General features: G+C 39.1%; 1 protein-coding gene across 1 annotated transcript in view; it reads right to left on the bottom strand.

The window, feature by feature from the left end:
- The window catches only part of gtdc1 (glycosyltransferase-like domain containing 1), a 95229-nt gene that overhangs the window by 77434 nt on the left and 827 nt on the right, over positions 1-16968 (bottom strand). The window lies entirely within an intron of this gene.

The following is a 16968-nucleotide window of genomic DNA, read 5'->3' as shown; positions in this document are numbered from 1 at the left end:
ACATATTATAAATGATAAGTAAATAAATACTAGTATTTAGTATTTAAAAAAATATTACATTTGTATTTTAATTAATTTAAGAACAAAATATACTGTACATACACATTATACCAATATTTAGTATTTTAAAAAATATGATTTTATTTCATTTATTAAGAACAAACTATACCGTATATTCATATATTATACCAATATTAAGTATTTAAAAAATATTTTTATTTAATTAATCACACAACAAAATATACAGTATGTAGACATATTATACCAAAATTAAGTATTTAAAAAATATTTTCTTATTTAACGCCCGATTGTAGCCGAGATAGGCTCCAGTGACCCCCGCAACCCCAAAAGAGAAAAGCGGTAGAAAATGGATGGATGGAATTAATTTAACAAAATATACCGTATACACACATACTATACCAATATTTACTATTTTATAAATATTTTATGTAATTCATTAAGAACAAACTATACCGTATATTCATATATAACAAGATAACAAGCATCTTCGTAAATGGTTGGGAATACCCCCAAGCTTTACATCTATGGGGCTCTACATAAGGTCAGGTAAGCTCCAGCTCCCCCTGTCTTCAGTTGTGGAGGAGTTTAAAGTCGCAAAATGCAGACTTTCCCTGACGTATAGGGACTCCCAAGATCAACTCATCAGGGAAGCTGGAATAAGAACAAGATCTGGCAGGAAGTGGGCCGCTAGCACTGCTGTTACCCAGGCAGAATCATCTCTCAGGACCAAAGATACCATCGGAAGCCCTTGCACTGGAAGACAGGGTCTAGGAACCTCACATTTCCAGCAGTGGTCTAAGTCCACTCCCAGGGAAAAGAGGACCATGATCCAGGATGAAGTTCGAAACCTTGAGGAAGAAGGAAGAAGAGCTAAAGCCGTCGAGCTCGCAACCCAAGGTGCCTGGACAAGGTGGAACCTTCCCAAGAGGACCGTGACGTGGAGTGAACTGTGGAGGCTGGAGCCGTTTCGTATCTGGTTTCTGCTCCGAGCAGTATACGACACCCTGCCGACCCCAGTCAACTTGCATAGGTGGGGAATGAGGGAGGACCCGCTGTGCAGGTTGTGTGGCGGTAAAGGAACTATGGCGCACATTCTTTCTGGGTGCAAAACAGCATTGACCCAGGGAAGATACAGGTGGCGCCATGACAGGGTGTTGGCAATGCTCGCAGACATCTTAGAGCAAGAGAAGAGAAAGAAACACCCAGCCAAAACTAAGCCACTGCTGAGCACCATCACCTTCGTGAAAGAGGGTCATAGACCAGTTGTCCAAGGCCAAGCCAAGCAAAACTTCCTGCAGTTGGCCCAGGGTTGGGAGATGGAGGTCGACCTGGGGAGGAAGCTCCTCTTCCCAGAGGCGGTACTGTCCACCACTCTAAGACCAGACATAGTTATCTGGTCCCCAGGGGGAAAGAAAATCATCCTGGTGGAACTTACTGTCCCGTGGGAGGAGGGATGTGGTGAGGAAGCGGCAGAGAAGTAGAAAACAAAGTACCAACAACTTGTCCAGGACTGCTGGGACAAGGGATGGACAGCATAGCATGGCTGATGACAGTGGAAGTTGGATGTGGAGGATTCCCTGCTCAATCTGTGTGGAATCTGATGACAAAGGTCGGATTGAGAGGTCACTTGAGGAAAACAGCCGTTCGTAGGCTGGGAGAAGCGGCAGAGAGAGCCTCCTGTTGGCTCTGGCATAAAAGAGAGGACAATAGCTGGAAGCCTGGATGAGAGGGGCAGTGATCTGGCCAATCACTGCTGACCCACCAACCGGAGAGTGTTGTGGTTAAGGGTCGAAACACTCGGTGAACGTTGGGGACCACCTGATGACCTCTTGTCCAGGCCAAAGCTTTATCCATTAGAAATGGATTAAAATAGCATCTTTGATGTATTTACAAACAAAACTATTATACCAATATTTAGTTGTTTTTTTAAATATATATATATATTTAATTTATTTAATAAAATATACAGTAGATACACATATTTTACCAATATTTAGTATTTAAAAAACATTGTTTTATTTAATTCATTTAAGAACAAAATATACCGTATATACACATACTATACCAATAATTAGTATTTTAAAAATATTATTTGATTTTATTCATTAAGAACAAACAATGATATTAATAAATTATACCAATATTTAGTATTTAACTTTTTTATTTGATTTATTCAACAACAAAATATGCACATTATACCAATATTTAGTATCTTAAAAATATTTTTTATTTAATTAATTTAAGAACAATTATACCGTATATACACATTTTATACCAATATTTAGTATTACATTTTTTTTTTTAATTATTCATTTAACAACAAAATATACTGTATATACTAGGGATGTCCCGATCCAGGTTTTTGCATTTCCGATCCGATACCGATACTGACCGATACCGATACTGACCGATACTGGCCTATCCGAGCATGTATTAAAGTTTAAAGTTATTTAGCCTACTTAGTTGTCAGAATCATGTTGAAAAGGGTTTTAGTACTCTTGATAACAACTAGCCAGCTAAATTAGGGGAGTTTGAATAATACACAATGGTTGATAACAAGAAACTGACCTGTTTATTCAAGGATAAACACAAAATAGACAAAATTATACATGACAAACAGAAATGGCATCATTGAAACAAGGGCTGGGCGATATGGCCTTTTTTTAATATTGCGATATTTTAAGGCCATATTGCGATACACAATATATATCTCGATATTTTGCTTTAGCCTTGAATGAACACTTGATGCATATAATCACAGCAGTATGATGATTCTATGTGTTTTGATTGATTGATTGTGACTTTTATTAGTAGATTGCACAGTGAAGTACATACTCTGTACAATTGACCACTAAATGGTAACACCCCAATAAGTTTTTACACTTGTTTAAGTCGGGCTCCACTTAAATTGATTCATGATACAGATATACAGGTAAAAGCCAGTAAATTAGAATATTTTGAAAAACTTGATTTATTTCAGTAATTGCATTCAAAAGGTGTAACTTGTACATTATATTTATTCATTGCACACAGACTGATGCGTTCAAATGTTTATTTCATTTAATTTTGATGATTTGAAGTGGCAACAAATGAAAATCCAAAATTCCGTGTGTCACAAAATTAGAATATTACTTAAGGCTAATACAAAAAAGGGATTTTTAGAAATGTTGGCCAACTGAAAATGAAAAATATGAGCATGTACAATACTCAATACTTGGTTGGAGCTCCTTTTGCCTCAATTACTGCGTTAATGCGGCGTGGCATGGAGTCGATGAGTTTCTGGCACTGCTCAGGTGTTATGAGAGCCCAGGTTGCTCTGATAGTGGCCTTCGACTCTTCTGCGTTTTTGGGTCTGGCATTCTGCATCTTCCTTTTCACAATACCCCACAGATTTTCTATGGGGCTAAGGTCAGGGGAGTTGGCGGGCCAATTTAGAACAGAAATACCATGGTCCGTAAACCAGGCACGGGTAGATTTTGCGCTGTGTGCAGGCGCCAAGTCCTGTTGGAACTTGAAATCTCCATCTCCATAGAGCAGGTCAGCAGCAGGAAGCATGAAGTGCTCTAAAACTTGCTGGTAGACGGCTGCGTTGACCCTGGATCTCAGGAAACAGAGTGGACCGACACCAGCAGATGACATGGCACCCCAAACCATCACTGATGGTGGAAACTTTACACTAGACTTCAGGCAACGTGGATCCTGTGCCTCTCCTGTCTTCCTCCAGACTCTGGGACCTCGATTTCCAAAGGAAATGCAAAATTTGCTTTCGTCAGAAAACATGACTTTGGACCACTCAGCAGCAGTCCAGCTGGTGTCGGTCCACTCTGTTTCCTGAGATCCAGGGTCAACGCAGCCGTCTACCAGCAAGTTTTAGAGCACTTCATGCTTCCTGCTGCTGACCTGCTCTATGGAGATGGAGATTTCAAGTTCCAACAGGACTTGGCGCCTGCACACAGCGCAAAATCTACCCGTGCCTGGTTTACGGACCATGGTATTTCTGTTCTAAATTGGCCCGCCAACTCCCCTGACCTTAGCCCCATAGAAAATCTGTGGGGTATTGTGAAAAGGAAGATGCAGAATGCCAGACCCAAAAACGCAGAAGAGTTGAAGGCCACTATCAGAGCAACCTGGGCTCTCATAACACCTGAGCAGTGCCAGAAACTCATCGACTCCATGCCACGCCGCATTAACGCAGTAATTGAGGCAAAAGGAGCTCCAACCAAGTATTGAGTATTGTACATGCTCATATTTTTCATTTTCATACTTTTCAGTTGGCCAACATTTCTAAAAATCCCTTTTTTGTATTAGCCTTACACAATATTCTAATTTTGTGACACACGGAATTTTGGATTTTCATTTGTTGCCACTTCAAATCATCAAAATGAAATGAAATAAACATTTGAATGCATCAGTCTGTGTGCAATGAATAAATATAATGTACAAGTTACACCTTTTGAATGCAATTACTGAAATAAATCAAGTTTTTCAAAATATTCTAATTTACTGGCTTTTACCTGTACTATCATCATAATACAGTCATCACACAAGATAATCACATTGAATTATTTACATTATTTATAATCCAGGGTGTGGAGGGGGGCGCCGGATGTAAGTGTCAAAAAGACAGCCAAAAGAGTTTGATATGAGAATAAATCTAAAGTTAAAATATAGGGTTGAAATGCACCCATTTGCAGGAAATGTAGTCTTGATTTTCAACATTTTCTTTCAAGGCTTGCATGTCTACATTAAAACATTCTTCTTCATACTGCATTAATATATGCTACTTTTAAGCTTTCATGCAGAGAAGGAAATCACAACTAAAAAAAAATCACTATTTTTTTCATACGGTGTTGATCTGGAAATTTTTGCCTCGGCATTTTGATGGTGTGGACGTGTGGCACCGAATGGAGATAAGCGTCTCGACAGACGTTATAATATTTGAACAATGATGACGAAAACTGTTTTCTCTGTCGTGTCCGGGTGTCGAAAATTGTTATGCGCTTATTTTTTTATTTGATTTTGTGCGTGGCATATAATTGCTATGCGCAGTGGACGCTTGAGCAGTTTGCAATTGCACAGACGAGCACCTTAGAGAGAACGTTGGTCACACGGCTGCGCTGGCATCACAGCTAACGTTAGCCATGCTGCTACCTCTCTGCTCGGGAAGGACGTATACGTATGTGACGTATGACGTGACAGTATGTGACGTATGACGTGACAGTATGTGACGTGTGTAAGAAGGTGCACTTGCTGTCTGTGAGAGGGAGACACAGGAAAGAGTGAGAAGAGCCTGTTGTGTAATGCCAGCAGCTAAAAGCAACTGCGTGAGAATTAACGTAACGCTTCAACTGATGTTTGTCGACTTCCTTTATTGCGTTTCTTCGCATTCATTATTATTTTTTAAAGAAAGAAACAGTCTACATGGCAGCTTTGTGTGATTAGAGTAACCATTGCTACATTTTCTTGTTACATTTCACCTGTTTGCTCATTAAATACCACTTTTAATGTTATTTATTTTTTCTAAACTGACAGTTGACAGGTAGAAAACAAAGATGCTAAACAGAGTTGACAGGTAGAAAACAAAGATGCTAAACTGAGAGTTGACAGGTAGAAAACAAAGATGCTAAACTGAGAGTTGACAGGTAGAAAACAAAGATGCTAAACTGACAGTTGACAGGTAGAAAACAAAGATGCTAAATTGACAGTTGACAGGTAGAAAACAAAGATGCTAAACTGACAGTTGACAGGTAGAAAACAAAGATGCTAAACTGACAGTTGACAGGTAGAAAACAAAGATGCTAAACGGACAGTTGACAGGTAGAAAACAAAGATGCTAATCTGACAGTCGACAGGTAGAAAACAAAGATGCTAAACTGACAGTTGACAGGTAGAAAACAAAGATGCTAAACTGACAGTTGACAGGTAGAAAACAAAGATGCTAAACTGACAGTTGACAGGTAGAAAACAAAGATGCTAAACTGAGAGTTGACAGGTAGAAAACAAAGATGCTAAACAGAGTTGACAGGTAGAAAACAAATATGCTAAACTGAGAGTTGACAGGTAGAAAACAAAGATGCTAAACTGAGAGTTGACAGGTAGAAAACAAAGATGCTAAACTGACAGTTGACAGGTAGAAAACAAAGATGCTTAACTGACAGTCGACAGGTAGAAAACAAAGATGCTAAACTGACAGTTGACAGGTAGACAACAAAGATGCTAAACTGACAGTTGACAGGTAGAAAACAAAGATGCTAAACTGACAGTCGACAGGTAGAAAACAAAGATGCTAAACTGACAGTTGACAGGTAGAAAACAAAGATGCTAAACTGACAGTCGACAGGTAGAAAACAAAGATGCTAAACTGACAGTTGACAGGTAGAAAACAAAGATGCTAAACTGACAGTTGACGGGTAGAAACCAAAGATGCTAAACTGACAGTTGACAGGTAGAAAACAAAGATGCTAAACTGACAGTCGACAGGTAGAAAACAAAGATGCTAAACAGAGTTGACAGGTAGAAAACAAAGATGCTAAACTGAGAGTTGACAGGTAGAAAACAAATATGCTAAACTGAGAGTTGACAGGTAGAAAACAAAGATGCTAAACTGACAGTTGACAGGTAGAAAACAAAGATGCTAAACTGAGAGTTGACAGGTAGAAAACAAAGATGCTAAACTGACAGTTGACAGGTAGAAAACAAAGATGCTAAACTGACAGTCGACAGGTAGAAAACAAAGATGCTAAACTGACAGTTGACAGGTAGAAAACAAAGATGCTAAACTGACAGTTGACAGGTAGAAAATAAAGATGCTAAACTGACAGTTGACAGGTAGAAAACAAAGATGCTAAACTGACAGTTGACAGGTAGAAAACAAATATGCTAAACTGACAGTCGACAGGTAGAAAACAAAGATGCTAAACTGACACTTGACAGGTAGAAAACAAAGATGCTAAACTGACAGTCGACAGGTAGAAAACAAAGATGCTAAACTGACAGTCGACAGGTAGAAAACAAAGATGCTAAACTGACAGTCGACAGGTAGAAAACAAAGATGCTAAACTGAGAGTCGACAGGTAGAAAACAAAGATGCTAAACTGACAGTTGACAGGTAGAAAACAAAGATGCTAAACTGACAGTTGACAGGTAGAAAACAAAGATGCTAAACTGACAGTCGACAGGTAGAAAACAAAGATGCTAAACTGACAGTCGACAGGTAGAAAACAAAGATGCTAAACTGACAGTCGACAGGTAGAAAACAAAGATGCTAAACTGACAGTTGACAGGTAGAAAACAAAGATGCTAAACTGAGAGTTGACAGGTAGAAAACAAAGATGCTAAACTGAGAGTTGACAGGTACAAAACAAAGATGCTAAACTGACAGTCGACAGGTAGAAAACAAAGATGCTAAACTGACAGTCGACAGGTAGAAAACAAAGATGCTAAACTGACAGTCGACAGGTAGAAAACAAAGATGCTAAACTGACAGTTGACAGGTAGAAAACAAAGATGCTAAACTGACAGTTGACAGGTAGAAAACAAAAATGCTAAACTGAGAGTTGACAGGTAGAAAACAAAGATGCTAAACAGAGTTGACAGGTAGAAAACAAAGATGCTAAACTGACAGTCGACAGGTAGAAAACAAAGATGCTAAACTGAGAGTTGACAGGTAGAAAACAAAGATGCTAAACTGACACTTGACAGGTAGAAAACAAAGATGCTAAACTGACAGTTGACAGGTAGAAAACAAAGATGCTAAACTGACAGTTGAAAGGTAGAAAACAAAAATGCTAAACTGAGAGTTGACAGGTAGAAAACAAAGATGCTAAACAGAGTTGACAGGTAGAAAACAAAGATGCTAAACTGAGAGTTGACAGGTAGAAAACAAAGATGCTAAACTGAGAGTTGACAGGTAGAAAACAAAGATGCTAAACTGACAGTTGACAGGTAGAAAACAAAGATGCTAAACTGACAGTCGACAGGTAGAAAACAAAGATGCTAAACTGAGAGTTGACAGGTAGAAAACAAAGATGCTAAACTGACAGTTGACAGGTAGAAAACAAAGATGCTAAACTGACAGTCGACAGGTAGAAAACAAAGATGCTAAACTGACAGTTGACAGGTAGAAAACAAAGATGCTAAACTGACAGTTGACAGGTAGAAAACAAAGATGCTAAACTGACAGTTGACAGGTAGAAAACAAAGATGCTGAACTGACAGTTGACAGGTAGAAAACAAAGATGCTAAACTGACAGTTGACAGGTAGAAAACAAAGATGCTAAACTGACAGTTGACAGGTAGAAAACAAAGATGCTAAACTGACAGTTGACAGGTAGAAAACAAAGATGCTAAACTGACAGTTAACAGGTAGAAAACAAAGATGCTAAACTGACAGTCGACAGGTAGAAAACAAAGATGCTAAACTGACAGTCGACAGGTAGAAAACAAAGATGCTAAACTGACAGTTGACAGGTAGAACACAAAGATGCTAAACTGACAGTTGACAGGTAGAAAACAAAGATGCTAAACTGACAGTTGACAGGTAGAAAACAAAGATGCTAAACTGACAGTCGACAGGTAGAAAACAAAGATGCTAAACTGACAGTCGACAGGTAGAAAACAAAGATGCTAAACTGACAGTTGACAGGTAGAAAACAAAGATGCTAAACTGACAGTTGACAGGTAGAAAACAAAGATGCTAAACTGACAGTTGACAGGTAGAAAACAAAGATGCTAAACTGAGAGTTGACAGGTAGAAAACAAAGATGCTAAACTGACAGTTGACAGGTAGAAAACAAAGATGCTAAACTGACAGTCGACAGGTAGAAAACAAAGATGCTAAACTGACAGTTGACAGGTAGAAAACAAAGATGCTAAACTGACAGTTGACAGGTAGAAAACAAAGATGCTAAACTGACAGTTGACAGGTAGAAAACAAAGATGCTAAACTGACAGTTGACAGGTAGAAAACAAATATGCTAAACTGACAGTCGACAGGTAGAAAACAAAGATGCTAAACTGACACTTGACAGGTAGAAAACAAAGATGCTAAACTGACAGTCGACAGGTAGAAAACAAAGATGCTAAACTGACAGTCGACAGGTAGAAAACAAAGATGCTAAACTGACAGTCGACAGGTAGAAAACAAAGATGCTAAACTGAGAGTCGACAGGTAGAAAACAAAGATGCTAAACTGACAGTTGACAGGTAGAAAACAAAGATGCTAAACTGACAGTTGACAGGTAGAAAACAAAGATGCTAAACTGACAGTTGACAGGTAGAAAACAAAGATGCTAAACTGACAGTCGACAGGTAGAAAACAAAGATGCTAAACTGACAGTCGACAGGTAGAAAACAAAGATGCTAAACTGACAGTTGACAGGTAGAAAACAAAGATGCTAAACTGAGAGTTGACAGGTAGAAAACAAAGATGCTAAACTGAGAGTTGACAGGTACAAAACAAAGATGCTAAACTGACAGTTGACAGGTAGAAAACAAAGATGCTAAACTGACAGTTGACAGGTAGAAAACAAAGATGCTAAACTGACAGTCGACAGGTAGAAAACAAAGATGCTAAACTGACAGTTGACAGGTAGAAAACAAAGATGCTAAACTGACAGTCGACAGGTAGAAAACAAAGATGCTAAACTGACAGTCGACAGGTAGAAAACAAAGATGCTAAACTGACAGTTGACAGGTAGAAAACAAAGATGCTAAACTGAGAGTTGACAGGTAGAAAACAAAGATGCTAAACAGAGTTGACAGGTAGAAAACAAAGATGCTAAACAGAGTTGACAGGTAGAAAACAAAGATGCTAAACTGAGAGTCGACAGGTAGACAACAAAGATGCTAAACTGACAGTTGACAGGTAGAAAACAAAGATGCTAAACTGACAGTTGACAGGTAGAAAACAAAGATGCTAAACTGACAGTCGACAGGTAGAAAACAAAGATGCTAAACTGACAGTCGACAGGTAGAAAACAAAGATGCTAAACTGACACTTGACAGGTAGAAAACAAAAATGCTAAACTGACAGTCGACAGGTAGAAAACAAAGATGCTAAACTGAGAGTCGACAGGTAGAAAACAAAGATGCTAAACTGAGAGTCGACAGGTAGAAAACAAAGATGCTAAACTGAGAGTCGACAGGTAGAAAACAAAGATGCTAAACTGAGAGTTGACAGGTAGAAAACAAAGATGCTAAACTGAGAGTTGACAGGTACAAAACAAAGATGCTAAACTGACAGTTGACAGGTACAAAACAAAGATGCTAAACTGACAGTTGACAGGTAGAAAACAAAGATGCTAAATTGACAGTTGACAGGTAGAAAACAAAGATGCTAAATTGACAGTTGACAGGTAGAAAACAAAGATGCTAAACTGACAGTCGACAGGTAGAAAACAAAGATGCTAAACTGACAGTTGACAGGTAGAAAACAAAGATGCTAAACTGACAGTCGACAGGTAGAAAACAAAGATGCTAAACTGACAGTTGACAGGTAGAAAACAAAGATGCTAAACTGAGAGTTGACAGGTAGAAAACAAAGATGCTAAACAGAGTTGACAGGTAGAAAACAAAGATGCTAAACTGAGAGTTGACAGGTAGAAAACAAAGATGCTAAACTGAGAGTTGACAGGTAGAAAACAAAGATGCTAAACTGACAGTTGACAGGTAGAAAACAAAGATGCTAAATTGACAGTTGACAGGTAGAAAACAAAGATGCTAAACTGACAGTTGACAGGTAGAAAACAAAGATGCTAAACTGACAGTTGACAGGTAGAAAACAAAGATGCTAAACTGACAGTTGACAGGTAGAAAACAAAGATGCTAAACTGACAGTCGACAGGTAGAAAACCAAGATGCTAAACTGACAGTTGACAGGTAGAAAACAAAGATGCTAAACTGACAGTCGACAGGTAGAAAACAAAGATGCTAAACTGACAGTCGACAGGTAGAAAACAAAGATGCTAAACTGACAGTTGACAGGTAGAAAACAAAGATGCTAAACTGACAGTTGACAGGTAGAAAACAAAGATGCTAAACTGACAGTTGACAGGTAGAAAACAAAGATGCTAAACTGAGAGTTGACAGGTAGAAAACAAAGATGCTAAACAGAGTTGACAGGTAGAAAACAAAGATGCTAAACTGACAGTTGACAGGTAGAAAACAAAGATGCTAAACTGACAGTCGACAGGTAGAAAACAAAGATGCTAAACTGACAGTTGACAGGTAGAAAACAAAGATGCTAAACTGACAGTCGACAGGTAGAAAACAAAGATGCTAAACTGACAGTTGACAGGTAGAAAACAAAGATGCTAAACTGACAGTTGACAGGTAGAAAACAAAGATGCTAAACTGACAGTTGACAGGTAGAAAACAAAGATGCTAAACTGACAGTCGACAGGTAGAAAACAAAGATGCTAAACTGACACTTGACAGGTAGAAAACAAAGATGCTAAACTGACAGTCGACAGGTAGAAAACAAAGATGCTAAACTGACAGTCGACAGGTAGAAAACAAAGATGCTAAACTGACAGTTGACAGGTAGAAAACAAAGATGCTAAACTGACAGTTGACAGGTAGAAAACAAAGATGCTAAACTGAGAGTTGACAGGTAGAAAACAAAGATGCTAAACAGAGTTGACAGGTAGAAAACAAAGATGCTAAACTGAGAGTTGACAGGTAGAAAACAAAGATGCTAAACTGAGAGTTGACAGGTAGAAAACAAAGATGCTAAACTGACAGTCGACAGGTAGAAAACAAAGATGCTAAACTGACAGTTGACAGGTAGAACACAAAGATGCTAAACTGACAGTTGACAGGTAGAAAACAAAGATGCTAAACTGACAGTTGACAGGTAGAAAACAAAGATGCTAAACTGAGAGTTGACAGGTAGAAAACAAAGATGCTAAACTGAGAGTTGACAGGTAGAAAACAAAGATGCTAAACTGAGAGTTGACAGGTAGAAAACAAAGATGCTAAACTGAGAGTTGACAGGTAGAAAACAAAGATGCTAAACTGAGAGTTGACAGGTAGAAAACAAAGATGCTAAACTGAGAGTTGACAGGTAGAAAACAAAGATGCTAAACTGACAGTTGACAGGTAGAAAACAAAGATGCTAAACTGACAGTTGACAGGTAGAAAACAAAGATGCTAAACTGACAGTTGACAGGTAGAAAACAAAGATGCTAAACTGACAGTCGACAGGTAGAAAACAAAGATGCTAAACTGACAGTCGACAGGTAGAAAACAAAGATGCTAAACTGACAGTTGACAGGTAGAAAACAAAGATGCTAAACTGACAGTTGACAGGTAGAAAACAAAGATGCTAAACTGACAGTTGACAGGTAGAAAACAAAGATGCTAAACTGACAGTTGACAGGTAGAAAACAAAGATGCTAAACTGAGAGTTGACAGGTAGAAAACAAAGATGCTAAACTGAGAGTTGACAGGTAGAAAACAAAGATGCTAAACTGACAGTTGACAGGTAGAAAACAAAGATGCTTAACTGACAGTCGACAGGTAGAAAACAAAGATGCTAAACTGACAGTTGACAGGTAGAAAACAAAGATGCTAAACTGACAGTCGACAGGTAGAAAACAAAGATGCTGAACTGACAGTTGACAGGTAGAAAACAAAGATGCTAAACTGACAGTCGACAGGTAGAAAACAAAGATGCTAAACTGAGAGTTGACAGGTAGAAAACAAAGATGCTAAACTGACAGTTGACAGGTAGAAAACAAAGATGCTAAACTGACAGTCGACAGGTAGAAAACAAAGATGCTAAACTGACAGTTGACAGGTAGAAAACAAAGATGCTAAACTGACAGTTGACAGGTAGAAAACAAAGATGGTGATCAGCGTTTTCCTGCTCAAATGAGCGGACTGTTGAAAATAGGAATCGGGGGATTACTTTTCACAAGTAAGATTTAAGATTAACATACTATTGGTTGTATTTTGTGAAAAGAATATTAGCACAGAGTTGAGAAGAAGAAAAGATCTTCAATATTTGTATGTGAATATCACAAAGAAATCTTCTGGGGGAGGATGACCCCCCCTACAAACTTTCAGCCCCACCTAAAACAAAATTCACCAGCCGCCACTGACTATGATGCATTCTCATTTTAGGCAAAATATAAGAAAATTCTTTCTTAACAGTATAATTGTAACCAGGAATAAGTCTTCAAGTAACAATATTCCAATACTAACATTGTTGGGTAAAACAGAATTTGGATCCAGTGAAACAGATTGATGGTTTTAGCTGATATAAAGACTTTCAGGTGTTTATATATGTTTATGTTTAAGTATTTGGCAGACGCTTTTATCCAAAGCGACATACATCAAAAATACATATAAAACATAGATATCTAATGTATTCATACATTGTTTATGTGGCATGTATATATAACCTCATCATATTGTTTCTTCAACTTAAAAATAGCTGACCCTTCTCTGGGATTATATTCCCAGTTTTGATCTGGGAAGTCTGGTCACTTATAGCATATAAGAATATTCTATTACTATAAAGTAAACTATGAATAATAAAACATGTGTCCTTTATCATAGCTCAAGTATGACAAAAAAGCGTGTTAAAATGAGTGGTATTCAGTGAGGTAAGATGAATGCGCTGACAGTTCATTGCTCCTGCCTAATGGATTGCACTGAGTGGAGCGGATCACCACTCCAAGATGGTCAACAAAAGCACCATGAGGATTCTAGCGGGAACTCTCGTTCAACCCTTTTTCCATTACGCATGCACCTCCTGGTACCCTAGCACCTCCAAAACCCTCAAATCTAAACTCCAAACATCCCAGAACAAGCTAGTCAGATTACTTCTAGACCTCCACCCCAGATCCCACCTCACTCCTACCCACTTCTCCAAAGTGGGCTGGCTCAGGGTGGAGGACAGAGTAAAACAACTTGCACTGAGCCTAGTCTATAAAATCCGCTACACCTCCCTGATACCGAAGTACATGTCAAACTACTTCCTTAACGTAAATGACCGCCATAACCACAACACCAGGGGGAGCTCCATTAACCACGTTAAACCCAGATTCCTATCTAACAAAGGTCTTAACTAATTCTCTTTCTATGCCACATCAATGTGGAATGCACTCCCAACAGGTATAAAAGAAAGGGCATCTCTATCCTCCTTCAAAACCGCAATAAAAGTACACCTCCAGGCAACTTCAACCCTAAACTAACACCCTCCCCGGATTGTTAATAATCAAATGTAAACAATCAAATGTAGATACTTTTCTTATGCCTTCTGACCTCTCTCTCTCTCTCTATGTCCACTACTTGCTGTACATATCCTACCAAGTCAGACCTACACTGTTCCAATATCCATTTCTCTGTTCTCAATTGTTGATGATTGATGATACCAAACCTAACCCCCCCCTTCACACCCCAAATTGTAAATAATGTAAATAATTCAATGTATACACCCTGATGGTTATCTTGTGTGATGACTGTATTATGATGATAGTATATATCTGTATCATGAATCAATTTAAGTGGACCCCAACTTAAACAAGTTGAAAAACTTATTGGGGTGTTACCATTTAGTGGTCAATTGTACAGAATATGTACTTCACTGTGCAACCTACTAATAAAAGTCTCAATCAATCAATCAATGGCGGCCCCGCGTCTCGTCAGTGCCAGTAAGCAGTAGCGCTCCATGCTGCGTACCCTTAGAACAGGGGTCGGCAACCCAAAATGTTGAAAGAGCCATATTGGACCAAAAATACAAAAACAAATCTGTCTGGAGCCGCAAAAAATTAAAAGCCATATTACATACAGATAGTGTGTCATGAGATATAAATTGAATTAAGAGGACTTAAAGGAAACTAAATGAGCTCAAATATAGCTACAAATGAGGCATAATGATGCAATATGTACATATAGCTAGCCTAAATAGCATGTTAGCATCGATTAGCTTGCAGTGACCAAATATGTCTAAGTGATTAGCACTCCACACAAGTCAATAACATCAACGAAACTCACCTTTGTGCATTCATGCACAACGTTAAAAGTTTGGTGGACAAAATGAGACAGAAAAAGAAGTGGCATAAAACACGTCCTAGGAAGTCGGAGAAAGTTCTACATGTAAACAAACTAAGGTGAGTTCAAGGACCGCCAAAATTAGTAGGACAAAACGGCGCTCGCCAAATACTCGAATCAGTGAAGCATGTGTAATATAAACAGTGTGCTTTATAACAATTAGGGAGGTTTGTGTCATGTTTGTCCTCCTACAGAAACTATATTAACACCATTTTTTTTTTTTCCCCCTCATATTTTTCCATTTTTCATACATTTTTGAAAAAGCTCCAGAGAGCCACTTGGGCGGCGCTAAAGAGCCGCATGCGGCTCTAGAGCCGCGGGTTGCCGACCCCTGTGCTAGCTCCTTCAGCAGCACTATATTAGCGGTTAGCTAGCCACGTGCCGACGAGGCGGCCATCTTGGTCGGGGCCAAGTGCCTATGGGGCAGGGCCGACATCCGGGCAACTGAGCTACATACGGGTTCTTCGAGCCATAGCAACCTGACTGGCGTTGAAAACAAACCGTCGCCATTACTCTTCAACCTGTCGACCTGCGCTGATTAAACCCGTCATTCTGCCTCCAAAATGCCAAAAAACTGTGTTGTTTTTGGTTGTGCAAACCACAACTGGAAACAGGGAAAACAAAGGTCGTATTTTGTTCTGCCAAAGCGTGCTAAAAGCCCACAGAGACGAGACAAATGGCTCGCAGCTTTACGCCGGGAAAACGAGGACGGTTCTCACTGGAGTCCCCCAAAATCCCGGGTCGTGTGTTCGGATCACTTCGTTTCTGGTAAATATCAGGAACAAAAATCCACCCTCTTAACCACAACTTGGCTATACCGTCCATGCTAATGTTGAACCCGTTGAATTTTTACTGAATAACGTTCGACAGCTGAAGTTGTTGTTGTTGCACAACAATAACATACGGTATAAAGGCTATTTCCAGTAATTCAGCAAATAATAAATCATAATACTGAACTGAATTTGAATGAGCTCTCTACAGATATAATAAATATACAGATACTGGTAGCCACCGTGTCATCCTTATTATCATTTATCAACATACCTTGGGTGATTTAACAATTTTTATGTGATTTATTCGTTATATAACAACCGAAGCTAACAACCGACCTGGTGCGCTTGTGAGGTAGACATAAAGATTTCCAAATTCCATGTCCGGCCATTGTGTAGGATTATCAGTCCACGCATCTGCTGGAAGGCGATAAGGGAAGTCGTTTAATCCAACTACAGAACATTTTAACTCGTATCTTAACCTAGCCTCACTGGAAAGACTATTTAAAAGTTAAAGTTAAAGTTAAAGTACCAATGATTGTCACTCACACACTAGGTGTGGCGAGATTATTCTCTGCATTTGACCCATCACCCTTGATCACCCCCTGGGAGGTGAGGGGAGCAGTGGGCAGCAGCGGTGGCTGCGCCCGGGAATCATTTTGGTGATTTAACCCCCAATTCCAACCCTTGATGCTGAGTGCCAAGCAGGGAGGTAATGGGTCCCATTTTTATAGTCTTTGGTATGACTCGGCCGGGATTTGAACTCCCAACCTACCGATCTCAGGACGGACACTCTAACCACTAGGCCACTGAGTAGGTAGCGCCGCCCTAGTGGCTCTCTGGAGCTTTTTCAAAAATGTATGAAAAATGGAAAAATATGAGGGGGGAAAAAAAAAAAAGGTGTTAATATAGTTTCTGTAGGAGGACAAACATGACACAAACCTCCCTAATTGTTATAAAGCACACTGTTTATATTACACATGCTTCACTGATTCGAGTATTTGGCGAGCGCCGTTTTGTCCTACTAATTTTGGCGGTCCTTGAACTCACCTTAGTTTGTTTACATGTAGAACTTTCTCCGACTTCCTAGGACGTGTTTTATGCCACTTCTTTTTCT

The sequence above is a fragment of the Nerophis lumbriciformis genome, linkage group LG13 (assembly GCF_033978685.3).
Source record: "Nerophis lumbriciformis linkage group LG13, RoL_Nlum_v2.1, whole genome shotgun sequence".
Lineage (NCBI taxonomy): Eukaryota > Metazoa > Chordata > Actinopteri > Syngnathiformes > Syngnathidae > Nerophis > Nerophis lumbriciformis.
Note: the sequence above shows the minus strand (reverse complement) of the source record. Positions and strands in the feature narration are given on the sequence as shown.